We start from the raw sequence: 15253 nt of genomic DNA, 5'->3' as shown, positions 1-15253 counted from the left end.
ATCCTGCTACTTTGCTGAATTTGTTCATTGGCTCTAGAAGTCTTCTGGTGGAATTTTGGGTCTTCTAGATATAGGATCATGTCATCAGCAGAAATAATTTGCCTTCTTATTTTCAAAGAGAAAATTGTAATTGTTAAAATGGTTATAATACCAAAAATATTATACAGATTTAATGCAATCTCCATCAAAACACCAAGACATACTTCACAGACTAGAAAAAAGTCCTAAATTCATTTGAAAGAATAAAATACCCAGAATAGCCAAAGTAATACTGAACAAGAAGAATGATGCTGTAGGCATCACAATATCTGATCTAAAATTATACTACAAAGCTAATGTGAATAAAAAAGCATGGTACTTGGCATCAAAACAGACATGAAGACAAGTGAAATAAAAGACACAGAGACAAACCCACATAGATAGAGTCATCAGATATTCAACAAAAGTTCCAAACACATATATTAGAGAAAAGATAGCCTTTTTAACAAATGGTGCTGGGAAAACTGGATATCCCTAGATTGTAGAACAAAACTAGATCTCTGCACAAAAGTCAAATGGAAGTAGATGAAAGACCTAGGAATTAGACCAGAAACTCTGCAAGAGAAGAAAACATAGGCTAAACCTCCAATATATTGGCACAGGCATCAACTTCCTTAACAAGACCTATAAAGCTCAAGAAATAAAACCAAGAATCAATAAGTGAGATGGAATCAAGTTTCTGCATAGCAAAGGAAACAATTAAAAGAGCCTATAGAAAGACAGAAAATGTCTGCCAGTCACTCCTCCATCAGAAGATTAACATCCACAACATATAAAGAATTTAAAAAACTTAACATCAGAAAAATAACCTAATCAGCAAACAAACAAAAGAACTAAACAGACATTTCTCTAAAGAAGAAATAAAAACGGCCAATATATATAAAAAAAATGTTCAATGTCCCTAGCAATCAGGAAAATGCAAATCAAAACTACATTGAGATTTCATCTCATTCCTGTTAGAATGGCAATCATCAAGAATACAAATAATAATAAATGCTGGTGAGGATATGGGGGAAAAGAAACATGCAAATTATTACAACTACTTTGGAAAGCAGATCCCTCAAAAGACTCAGAATGGAACCACCACATGACCCAGCCATCCCATTCTTTGATATTCATGCAAAAGAACAAAAGTCAGCATACTATAGTGACACAGGCACATCAATGTTTATAGAAGTACAATTCATAATAGCCGAGTTATGGAACCAGTGCAGGTACCCATCAACAGACAAAGAAAATGTAGTAAATATACAGAATTGAGTTTTATTCAAACATAAAAAAGAAAATTGTGGCCTTTTCTGGTAAATGAATGGAACTGGAGAACATTATGTTAAGTGAAATAGGCTACACTCAGAAAATGAATTGTGAAATGTTTTCTCTCATATGAGGGAGCAAGAGCAAAATAAGAGGAAAAGCGGGGGAACTCATAAAACAGAAAGGAGATCAGTAGAGTAGAGGAGCAGGAGGAAGGAGGAACAGGAAAAAGAAGGAACTGGAAATGAAATTGACAAAATTATGCTATTTATATATGAATATATCACAGTGATTTTCATCTTTATGTATATCTATAAAGCACCATTTAAAAAATGATAAATAGCAACCAATGAACAGCGGGGCATGCCTATAATCCCAGAAGCTTGGGAGATTGAGGCAGGAGGATCATAGCAAAGAAAGGAAGGGAAAGAGAAAGTACTGGGGACTGAAATGGAGCAAATTATATTCCATGCATGTATGATTATGTCAAAATGAACCCAAGTTCCACTTATATATAACTATAATGCACTAATAAAAACATTTAAAATTTTTAAAATAAGGTATTTTGAACAAGATAGCTCTCTCTTATCCCATTAAGCATCTTAAGGATATAAGACAGAATACACATCTACTATTTTCAACTCCCGATTTTAACTAAAGTTCAACTGTAAACAATGTTATAAATTATCTTCTGAAAAGATATGTCATGCCGTGGTTAAATGGCAGACTTACTAAAGAAATAATAGTTTTCTTAAAGCAAAAGGCTGTGGAGGTATGGCACCTGACTACACTGTACTACACAAAGCACTGTATTACAGGGATAACAAGAATGCTAACTCTGGTTTCTACATTCATTTTAAGTTAAAACACATTTTAAATATGTAACAAGCCTTCATAAGTCCAGTCACCCACTATACACTTGATCCAAGAACTTAAAACCCATACTGGAAAAAACACTGGGGCACAGAATTGAAGACTGGATCAGTGTTTCAGATTACAGACATGAAAATAGACAAAATATTGTCAGGTAACTGAGGTTTTAAATCTTAAAAAAAAAATTGCCAAATACAACTTACAAAAGCAAGAAAAAAGGGTATTTATGAAATAGAAAAGTGATTTCACCAACATCTTTAAGCATTTATTGGAACTGTTCAACAAATTAGAACCAATATTATGTGTTATAAAGAAAATGTCATATTTGAAATTATATACACACACACAAATGTGGGAGTGGAAATTCTGACAGAAAAAATAATTCAAATTGCAGAATTAAACTACAGTTCTTGTTCAGACAAAGAAATGAACAAATTCTTACCTTGAACATAAAGTATTAAAGTATAAGGCTGAAGGAAAACAAGAGAATTTTCAAGATAACTTTCCTGAAAGGAATTTAATTAAAAAAAAAAAATACTAGCAACTAGCAGTTCAGATTTACCCAGCAAAATTTTAAGTGAGGGGTATAAAATCTTATGGTATGTTCATAATAAATAGTTAAAAATATAATAAATGTTCAACTACATTGATAATCTACCATCCATCCATCCATCCATCCATCCATCCATCCATCCAATCAGCAAATAGTTGCTGAATATCTGCTGTGCGACAGGATCTGGTTAGTACAGAGATGGAAATACCCTCTCTTCTTATAAGGGTTTCCATTGCATCAGAAGAAACAACAAATAAATGAATATTGTGGTTTCAGGACACACAATATTAATTTATTTGTTGTCTCATCAACACTAGCTATGCTTTTATGGGCTGGGTATAAAACAGCAGGTTTCTACTTCACAGAGAAAATAAAAGACTAACAGGTGGGGGACAAGCCCTCTCACATCCTTGCTATCTTGTATCTCTTCCCAGAGACACTGCATGGCATATCTCTTCTGAATTCTTCAAGTTGATTTCCTTCCTTAGGTTACTTCTCTAGGCCTGTGGATGCTATCTCCTCAGGCACCCAGCTGCACCTTAACTTCTTGTTAGAATGACACGTGGCACTTTTGCCAGAAGGGAGTGGTTGAGAGGTGATGCCAGCCAGCCATTGAGATGATAATGGTTAAGTTAAGCTGCGAATTCAGTTGTATATAGACCCCTGCTGTCCCCCTGCCCCCCCCCCCCCACTTTGGAGTTCTCCAGGGATTCCTGGGGAGTTAGCGTTGGTTGGTTGGTGAAGTTCTGGAGGAAGGATTTCTGGTTGGGGGGTATTGCTGGAAGGGCTGCGTAGGTGGCGTTTGCAGGAGTTCAGGCAATAAAGGAGTTCCTGTATGAACCTACAAGTGCCTCGTGGCGGCTTGGTTATTTTGTGCCCAGCCAGACTGCAGCAACTTCTCCCTTCTATCAACATTTAAAGGGGAGGGGAGGGGGGATAGTAGAGGATAGGAAAGGCAGCAGAATACAACAGACATGAGTATGTCAATATGTAAATCAGTGGAAGTGTAACTGATGTGACTCTGCAATCTGTATACGGGGTAAAAATGGGAGTTCATAACCCACTTGAATCAAAGTGTGAAATATGATATATCAAGAACTATGTAATGTTTTGAACAACCAATAAAAATAAATAAATAAAAAAATAAGTAAATAAAAAAAAACATTTAAACACTTTCAAAACCTGACCTTCTTTAAGGATTTGTATACACTTATCTCTTGAACATTCACTTTTTATTCAGTTTGAATTTACTTGTCTGATGTCTCACATAGCATTCCAGGGAAATTGTTCATTAGGCTCACCATTGACTTAAAAATATATGTGTGTGTGTGTGTGTGTGTGCTGAGAGCCATAGCTAAGTAAGAATGACGCATGGCAATTTCCTTGTCAGCCTACCCCATGTTGCTTAGAGGGAGGACTCTCCATTGTGGAAATGGGCTTGCCTTCTCCCCTCATACATGCTTCCATCCAGACTCGCCTGCCGTTCCCCTGATCCTCACCCTTACCTTAGGACCATCCCCTATTCTGTCTGCCAGTGCCTTCCCATTACCCACTTCCAAGGTGGACCCTACTGTCTGAGATGTTTTAAGTCCTCTGACACCTGACACCACGAGCCCATTCACATTTGTCTCAAAACTTTTTGCAGAGCAGCCTTGATCACGTTCTCCCATCAGTCATCTAGTGTTCTTCATCCACACTCTGGTCTCATTTGGATAAGTTACTTCACCCTTCCCCTGCACTCCCTAATGACAGCAGTGACAAGTCTCCTCACTAGAACTTAGATCTTGGCACAGCACCAAGGTTCTCTCCCATCCCTTCCCCTTGGCGAGTTCACTCTCGGGTCTTGGTTCTCAGCTCCTCAGCAGAGCTCACAGTAGCTCTGGCCAGGCAACTAAGACTCTCTACAGGCAAAGCCCAGGACTCAGGAAGTAGCAGGTGACTCCCTTCTCTCACTCCCAGATTCCAAATCGCCATGGGGAACTCCCAAATCTCATCTGACTCACCTCTAGGCTGCCTCCTCGCCCACTTAGCCCCACTCCTTTTGGCTCCTGATCTAAAGGTCCTTCGACCAGTTCAACCTTCCAGTCTTCATAACTTTTGGGAGCGCTCAGGAAAATGGAAGAAAATCCCTTACATGCAGGCTTTCTCCTTTCTCCACTCTAAGCCTTCCCTTTGCTCCTCTTGTTCCCCTCATCCAGCTTCTACTTGCCACTAAAGCTCTGGATTCCTCCAGAGACCCTACTTCTAGACAAATAAGGGACCCAGAACCCTCCTACACTGTAAAGCCCTAGGCAGCAATCTCCCTGGCCAAGGTCACACTGAAGCTAACATTGAAATACAAAGGCCTAGGGAGGGAAAAGTGTCAAATTAATTTTCCCCTACCTCTCTACTCTTGAACCTACTGTCTGGGGATGGGCCCTTGCTTATGAATGGTGACCACAGCCTCTCTACCCATTAACAAGTCAAAGAAACTCACCTTTAGGGCCCCACTCACCATCCTGGCTCCCCATCACCTAAAGGAACTCCTCACCTACAAGGGCTTACATTCCTTACCCCAGTGCCACATTTTATCTCTACAGGTTTCCCTGGTGGAAGATCCCAGTCTTACTTTCCACATGTGCTCACCTTTAAACCCTGCTACTCTCCTCCCCACTCCTCACGACTTTTCCACCTCTTCTCCTCTTACCCATTCATGCACTGAAACTTTGGAGGAGCTTCTTCCACATACCTCCCACATACAGAAAGGCTCCTTGCTCCAGACAACATACACATGGTTCACAGATGGCTCCTCCTTCCTTCAAGAGGGAGTTCATCTGGCAGGGTATGCTATAGCCTCTGTAACCTGGGTTGTAGAAGCAGCTCCCCTCTTCAATCAGCAGGCTGAACTTGTTGCCCTTCACTTTGGCAAAGGGAACCTCCCTCAATGTCTACTATCCCTTGAATTACATTTAGATTGGACTAAACTCCTTCCCTTAGCTCTTCTAAGGTTACAGGCCCTCCCAAAGAAGCCACTCAACATCTCCCCTTTTGAGCTTGTATATGGACGACCTATCTCCCTGTCAGCTCCCCACCCTCTGATTCTCCTACCCCTTGCTCCTCATCTTTTCTGTCCCCTTCTTGCATATACTAGGAACTTTCTTTGGCAATACAGTGATGCTGTTCTGGCAAAGCCTAGTTCTGCCTCTTCCCCTTTTCCCACTCTGTCTTCTGGCAACCTGGTATTTTTTGACCCCCACCCCTACCCCGCAACAGGCCCCTCTCTTCCTCTCAATTCTCTGCAAAATGGACTGGACCCAATCAGGTCATTCTTACCACTCCCTTGGGGGCCCGCCTTGAGGGCATCCCATATTGGGTTCATAACTCCCATTTAAAATGGTTTTCTCTACCCTTTTATACAGTGACACCCACGGGCTCTCTCAAGCTGAATTTCTCCAAAGCCGGAACCCCCAATCTTCCTTCGGTCTCTGAGGACCACAAGGACACTGCAGAACCATGAGTACCATCCTTCCCTTTTTCATTTTTGCCCTCCTCCCTTATTCTGCACTCACCTCCCAGGGGTACCATTACCAGGAATTTCCATTCCAATTTCTAGGAGACTTACAGCAACTTGTTCAAACCATACTAACCATACAATCCTAGCTTGTTTCTTAAACTGCTGTGGTTCTGCAGAATCTAAGGGGCCTTGTTATTTCCACTGAAAAAGGCAAACTTTGTCTATATCTATAGGAGGAATGCTATTTTTATGTTAATCAATCTGGTATAGTAAAGGACAAGAAAGGGGGTGGGGTTGTGACTCAGAGGCACAATGCTTGCCTATCATGTGTGAGGCACTGGGTTCAATCCTCAGCACCACATAAAAATGAAAAATAAAAATATTGTGTCAACCTGTAACTAAAAAATAAATATTTTTAAAAAAGACAAGATAAAAACAACTCCAACAGGACCTTGAACATCGGAAACAACAGCTCTCCTCTACTGAAGGATGATAGCTAAGAAACCCGCTTCTCCAGTGAGCACTTCTTTTCCTGACCCCTCTCCTTGTCATAGGCCTTCTGTTAATGCTTGCCCCCTGTGTCATTAGATTGGTTCAAGACCAGATCCAAAAAAAAATCTCTAATCAAACTATAAACCAGCTTGTTACAAGAATACCAAACTCTCAACCAAAATTGGGGCAAGGGGCAGCATTATACCACAACTCAACCTCCTTCATAGTTTCAATGACATTCCACCCCACTTACAAGGGATTCAAATGTTGCCTCCTGCCAGCAGGAAGAAGTTACAAAAGATTGACCTATGTCCCAGTTCCCTGAGGAGCCCAATAAAAACAAAAAAATAGGGGAAAATAAGGTCCTTGCTTCAAATCTGGATGGCCATTTTAAGTGACAGTTTAAGAAAAAAGTTTCACTTTCCCGCCCAAGGGCATTTCTGAGCATTTCTCACACCAACCCAATCCTTATCCACCTGCATTAGGACCTGCCCTGCTCTGACTCCCAGCCTCCCCAATAAAAGCCCCAGAATCAAGCCTACTTTGCCTCTCTTTCCTATTGTCAGCCTTTATAGTCAGCTCGGACAAATAAACTCTAGTGTGTACCTCTGCCTTGTCTCCTTCTTTCATTTCTCATTCAACCATCTCTTGTTCCTCGCTTTCCCTTCACTCTCTGATAAATGGATGCTGACTGAAGGGGGGATAGGGGGACGGGGGTGGGGGTATGGGGGGACGGGGGGTATGGGGGGACGGGGGTGGGTGGGGGGTGGGAAAAATGGAGGAACTTTAGGCAAAGAAAAGGGAGGATTAGGGAGGGGGCATGGGGGCAGGAAAGATGGTGGAATAAGGTGGACATCATTATCCTAGGTACATGTATGACTGCATACATGGTGCAGCGCTACATCATGCACAACCAGAGAAATGAAAAGTTGTGCTGCAATTATGTACAATGAATCAAAATGCATTCTGCTATCATATATACCTAATTAAAATAAATTAATTTTTTAAAAATAAAAATGTTTGTCGATATATAACAACCTAAAAATTGTACATATTTATGGGTTATCATATGATGTTTTTCAATACATGTATACACTGCCTAACATTTAAATCAGGTTAAATATATTTGTCTTCTCAAACATTTATTCCTTTAGGGTAAAAACATTTCAAATCCTTTCTTCTAACTTCCTGAAATACACAATACATAATTATTATCCAAAATCATCCACCTGCAATAACTAGCACATCAGAACTTCTTACTCCTATCTGTGGCTTAGTTCCCATTGATCAACCTTCCCTATCGCTCTCCACTCCATTTTTAACAAAATATGAAAGACACATTTTCAGTTCCCATGCTACTTTATCTTTGTAGTATTATACAACATGACTTCTGCCTCTTTGATCTCTCACTCCTGCTACTAGTATGACCCAACATTCCTTTTATCTTACATATACTATAATGTGCATTCAAGATACCTGGAAATCTTGTGAAAATCAAATTCTGATTCAATAGGCATGGTGGGGCTCAAGAGACTCTGAATGGGGCTTACTGCTACTCAAAACAGACCAGCAGCATTGGGATAGCTCTCCCCACCCCTTGCCATTTCTCATCCTATAGGTCTTTGAAAAGGGTGCAAAAGTTTGTATTTCTAACAAACCCTCAGAAAATACTGATGCTGCTGGTCCAGGAACCATATTTTGTTCTCAGTCTGATTGTTCACAACAATCACCTGTGGAATTTTAAAGATCAGTTTGCAAACTTGTGAGGCATGCCCCATTACCAACAACAATTAAATTAACATAACCAGAGAAGTAGTCTAAGCTAGGTATTTTTAAAAGCTCCCCTACTGAATCTTAACATTTCTAATTTAGATAATTTAGGAGTGTAAGAAGAAGTTAGTGGTGAAAAGAAAATAGTATAGAATGACTCCTAGTTAAAAGACATACTGTAACTGTAACACACTACTACAATTTCTTAAATATCTTCTCTACCCAATACTACCCTGTAAATAAGCACTAGATTTTTTTAACCTTTATCTTTTTTTTTTTAATTGTAGGTGGACATGATACCTTTATTTTATTTTTATGTGGTGCTGAGGATTGAATCCAGTGCCTCCAAGCGCTCTACCTCTGAGCTACAACCCAGCCCAGCACTAGAAATTTAACAACTGTGTCCTGGACCATACCTCTATAATAGTACCATGAGAATAAAACAAATGATGGTTAATCACAAAATTCACAGAAGAAAAATCTATATTTGTGAGATGAAATATGGATTTTACTATTTTTAAAATAGTATTAAAACTTAGCTTTAAAGAGTAATTAACCTGGTACAAGATTAGGGTCTTAAAGAAAATCTAAGACTATTATGAAGACAAATGTAATCTATAATATTATTTATTTTTTCATTTTTGCTGAAAATGTTATATTATCTGATTATATAAATGAATCCTTATTGTAACACACATGCACACACATAAAAAGAATACCAACTGAAAGCCAAAGTTCCTGAGTTAAATAACTTTTACAATTTGGCCAAACTTATCCAAATCTTTTTAGAAATTATAAACCATTAAACAAAAGTTATAGTGTATAATATAGCATAAGTCACAATGTACCTACCAACCAGCTAAGAAATAAAAGACTATAGATATAATTGAGACTCCTGGTGTAGCTCTCTGAGATTGATTCTTCTCTCATTCATACTCCATCCAAAGAAATAACTATCTTAAATTCCTGTACTTATTTTTATATACTTAATATGCATGTATTCATAAGTTATATTTTAATATTTTAAAATTTTTTATCCATTACATAATACTACACTTATTCTACAACTTGCTTTCTCTCTTTGCATTATATCCTGATATTTATCTACATCAATACAGGTAGCTCTAACTGGGACATTTTCACTAATATATACTATTACACAATATGAGTACACTGGTTTATTTTTCCATTTTCCAGATAATGGGCATATTTTGAAATTTACACCAGAATAAGTAGGCTTCAAAGAACTCCTTATACTTGTCTTCTTGCACCCAAGTGATAGGATTTTTCTAGACTATGTATTTCTAGCCACAGAATTGCTGAGTCATAGAATCTCCATTTCCAACATTACCAATTTCTAACTGCTGTCTAAAGTGGTTGCACCAATTTATACTCCTATGAACAATGTACAGGATTACCAATGTTCCCCCTGCTTAATATCTGAATTGTCTGACTAATTTTTGACAATCTGAAGGGTTTCTCATCAGAACTTTAATTTGCATTTCTTTTGCTACTATTGTGATAATTTTTTTCTGTATTTTTCTTTGTGTATCCATGTCTATGAACTAACTACCTTTTGCCTATTTTTATGTTGAATTTTTTTTTCTCATTTTGCAGCAGATCCTTATGTATTCTGGATCATTTATATGTTATATGTTGCAAATACTTTCCCTCACTGTCCATGAACTATCTATGTATTGTGTTCTGTTTCAGATTCTAACACAAAATTCATTAATCTTTTCTTTTGGTTATATTCTTAATGTTATATATTTTTTTCAATGATCATGATAATCACTAATTTTAAACAATGAAAATATCTTGAAGTTTTATAAATCAAGACAGTGATTTTTGTGCCAGTGTATGAAAACTAGAAGGTGAACTGAGTAGAAAATGACACAAATCTAGTTTCACTGTCAAGGTCACTGACAGAGCAAAAGCAAACAAAAATATTATCACTGTTGGGGTATTAGTGAAAGGTGAGTCACATAATACTAACATTTCACATTTATTTTAAAGATAAGTAATACTACAACATTAGGGTATATGTGTATATATATAGATTTTTACATTGTTGGTGATTTCTAAGAACATGAGAATGCTAAAGCTAATATTTCCATGTAGGAAGCCTAATTTATCCCAAAGGGATAAAGTATTCAAATAAAAATTTTAAAACTTGAAATTTAAGAAATAAACCAGGTGCTGTGGTGCATGCCTATAATCCCAGCGGCTTGGGTGGCTAAGGCAGGAGGATTGCGAGTTCAAAGCCAGCCTCAGCAAAAGCATGGCGCTAAGCAACTCAGTGAGACCCTGTCATTAAATAAAATACAAAATAGGGCTTGGGGATGTGGCTCAGTGGTGGAGTGCCCCTGAGTTCAATCCCCAATACCCCCCCCAAAAAAATTTTAAGGAATAATTAGCAAATTCTAATACATGAGTCTATCAGGGTCAATTACTTATTTGCATTCTGTGGGGGGGGGGTCTCTTCATGGTCATGAATAAAATATCTAAGTCCAAGGCTAAGTTTGAATTTCATTCATAACATAAAGCAGATTCAGTATATCTTTTTTCTTGGGACTTAGAGTCGAGAGACAAGATTGCAAAACCATTTTAGCAAGGAATTTACCTGTGTGAATGAATAATACCTCAGTTTTAAGATAGTTTCATTTTGTATTTATTTCAAAATATTGCATTAGTGTAAATGGCAAAAAGCCAAACAAATTACCTAAATGACTGTCTATGGGGCAGACTCTCTTCTGCAACCCATTCTACAATGACAAACAGTTCAGAGACATAAGTATTTTACAGATTTGAGTAAAAAATATAGAATAGATTAACTTTTATACACTTAAACTAAAATTACAATTAATACTCTCTACTTGTTCACTATAAAACAGTTTTCAACAAACTAATGTTAGCATCAAAGAGTTGCTTTTAGTTTTATTAGTTTGTTTTTACCCAGAATTAAGCACAGAGCGGGTAGTGAAATAAAATGCAAATTCCTACCTTTAGGGTTCTACCATGAAAAATTTCGGCTGGGAAGATGAATTTCCTTTTACAGTGACTCCTCATTATCCACAATGAGAAATAAAGATGGCCTGGATACAGAATCCACTAAGGGTTCCAAAAACTTATTTTGGACAACCATTTCATATTCTAACATCATCAAATGATCTAACAGAGAAGCACAAAAGGAGAAAAGAGGCTGTTCTGAGTCCTTCCTACTACACTGTACATGCTCATTACCAAATAGAGGTGTTAATGAGCATGAAAGTATCTAGAACTCACTCCAAAGAAAAAATAAATAGCAAGTAAATCCAACTTAATTTAAGTTGTGCTTTCAGGGTATGACAAGGCCAAGCTAAACCACCATTCCCCACGTCCCACAGAACTTCCACAGCCAATCCTGCATCATCCTGCTCTCACCCGGAGTGTTTTCTTGGGAGTAACACCAAGCCACTTTCCAGCAAAGTCTTTAGGGGTCAGTTAGGGATATGCTGTCATTCGACCACACTGGCGGCCTCTCTCTTCAGAAATAATGACAGGCATGTGTTTTTAAAATCAGCTCTCTCCATTTTCTAAGACACGGATTGGAATGCTGCCTTTAGCATTTTAGCTGTTATTAAACCAAAAGAATTTCAGTTTCTATTGAAATAATATTATAGTTTCTATTTAACACTTTCATTGAATAGTTTTCATTTTTTAAATCAATAATGTATGTCCAGCTACTTATATCTTAAATTGGAATGAATGTAAGTATTAAATTTATACTAAAACCATGGGAAGGTTTCAACTACAAAGTTCTTCTAGGGTTGTATTGAAAATCCATCGTATCAAGACTACGCAGTATATTGCCTGAGACATGGAAATGGATATTTTTATTTATATATTTATATAAATAATTTTTTCTACTACATATTCACTATAGAAAGCTTGAAAAAGTGAAAGAAAAATTTCCCCCATCACATCAACCAAACACATAAATTACAGTAACTTTCCAGGTACATTTTTTTCTTTTGATGTAAATACATAGCTATATTTTAAAAACACATGTTAGTTTTATCTATAACAACACCTTTGCTGCAATTTAAAAATATTGTGTCAGGAGCAATTTTCTTATGTTTGTAAATCCTTGAAAGCCTGAATTTTTAATGGCTGTATAATATTTCAACTAACATACATATCATAATCGGTTTAATTATTCCCCTATTATAATTGCTTCCAATATTTTGCAATTTGTCCAGCAAATTTGTATATAAGTGTTACCAGAAGTTCTTATTACTACCTTGGAATTACTAAAAGAAGAATTTCCAGGTAAAAAGAATATATTTTTTAAAAAGTGACTATTTGCTAGAAATAGCAATATATACTTCTACAAGCAGTGTATATGAATGCTTGTTACATCATATCCTTCCCACCTACACATATTTTTATTACAACTTTATTCAACTGTTATGTTGAAATAACAACACCTTGTTTGATAAAAAAAGATAAATTTCTATTCTTTTCATGATAAATGGCATGTAAAGGCTCCTTATATATATTTTATGTAAATGTTTTATAGAAACTAACATAAATGTATACAAATCAACAAAAAATCTTAATAGTAAAATATGTAGTTATCAAAACATACATATAAACTTGTGGCAAAAAAGTTTTTCCAATTCATCATCTGGTTTAAAATTTATGTGTTAACAAATGACCTGTACATGTTTTGGACTGTAGTTCCAGCCAGTTTTATCTTTGTGGGAGTGATTCTTCACACTTAGTGTCTTTCTGGAATTCCTGAAATTTCCATTCACTAATAGGATCCTTTCTTATTTTTCTAGTCATTATCATTCAGACAGACAAATATGCATTCACATGGGTATAGATACACATGTACACCTTTTCTGTTATTTCAGAGAATTGGAGTTGTGGATACATTGGCAGTAGTGGTAGGGCAGTTAAAGAATATCATAAGTTCAACCTACCATCTGACTACTTTCTCAATTTTATTATTTGTTAAACAGTATGCACTCCAATTTCATAGGGCTCTTTCTTTTAATCTCAGACTTGTAGATGCAACTTCTGTTTAACATCTTTACTTAGATTTCTTATAACTATCTAAAACCAACATGTTCAAAACTGAATTACCCAAAATCTACATTACTAAGGCATCAAACACATACCAGAACCCATGGAGCAAATTCTTGACAATTTCTTTCTCTTACTTATCATGAAGTAGTCCCTACAAAATAGACTTAATTTCTTTTCATCTTTACAGCCATTAACTTTGTCCAAGCACCATTATCTCTTACCTGGGCTACTTTAACAGCCACTTAGTTGGCTTTATAGCTTTTCCTCTTCCCCTCTAATCCATTTTCACCAGAATACCAAAGTCAACGTTTATAAATACAAAAAAGATCCGAGTCAATCCCTTGCTAAAACTCTTCTATGTCTTATTGCTATTGCAAAAATTTCACTCTTTCCATTAAACTCAATCTCTTGTTAGGTCTCTGATATTTACTTAAAGATCTCATTGATACTAGTGACTTATTAGCCTGCTTGGGTTCTAGAAATTTGAAATCTTGGCTCTTTTTCTTATCCTACCTACCTTGCTAAGATGACCCATAATTTCATCTAATAAAACTACAATTCCCCTCACAAAAACTGTCTATATCACAAATCTGTTTTAAGTTATAATCTTTTAGAAACCAGGTTTTTTTTTTTATCTACTTTACCTTTAGTAACTATTTCTTCCCAAATGAACAAGGCCAGTTAAAGCTCTGAATGCCTCTTAGTCCAACTTCCTATAAAATGGAAATACTCATATAGTTTCAATATATGGCAAGTTCGTACAAACTTTGTCACCATATAATCCTGAGTAAAAATTCTTACTCTAAGGCACAGCCATTATTTCTGTCAAGTGAGGAAGTAAGGTTGTATGATTTATAAGGTCTCTTCTATTTCTAGTAATCACAGATTTCATGAGTGAATGTACAATACAATAATTATCACTTAAAGTCCATGAAGATTGTAATCATATTGTATTATAATCACAATTGTAATAGAAGATAATATTCTATTTTAGATTTAAGAAGATTTTATCAAAGAGAAAAACAATTTGACCCAAGCTTTTTGGAGACAAATTTAAGCCCCATAAGCTATCCTGCTACCACCATGAATCCACACTATTAAAGATTCAGTGCTGTTTCCAATTGCTCAATGAACACATAGAACCTTAAGAACTGAAAATACAGTAACAACAAAAACAACAACTACTACTACTAGTACTGTTGCTGCTGCTACTACTGGTACTATACAGTAACAACAATTGGTAAGTTTTAGACTATTCTGGGTAATAATCAAAACCCAATTACAACAATCAAACAAATGGAAAATAGGGGGAAAATAAGGCACAGTAGGGACCAAAAGCTTCTTCCTAAAAGATCAATAAAGTTCAATGGTTCATATTGGTTTACACAAAGAACCAAAATGTGCCCCCTCCATTCCACACTCTTTCCATTTTTATAATAGTATTAAAAGGAAAGGCTCTCCAAATTGTTACTAGTTTGATCTAAAGGTTTACTAGTTTTTACATTTGACTAGAGACCATTCTAAGACTTGATCAAGATCACAAACACAAGAAAAAGCAAGGATTCTCTCCTTCCCCAGTAACTTATAACTCCTAACTACCTCCTCACAAAACTGTATGACCTTTAAAAATGGAAATCTATTCCCACTAACACTTAATTACTATGCCAGATTTGAGCACTGCTCTTTGTATTGATGGATTTCAT

General features: G+C 36.5%; 1 protein-coding gene across 2 annotated transcripts in view; it reads right to left on the bottom strand.

Annotated features, from left to right (window-relative positions):
* Nucleotides 1–15253, bottom strand: part of SRBD1 (S1 RNA binding domain 1) — a 227205-nt gene that overhangs the window by 72063 nt on the left and 139889 nt on the right. The window lies entirely within an intron of this gene.

The sequence above is a fragment of the Spermophilus citellus genome, assembly GCF_964194105.1.
Source record: "Spermophilus citellus genome assembly, chromosome: 13".
NCBI lineage: Eukaryota > Metazoa > Chordata > Mammalia > Rodentia > Sciuridae > Spermophilus > Spermophilus citellus.
This window is presented reverse-complemented; position numbering and strand designations above follow the sequence as displayed.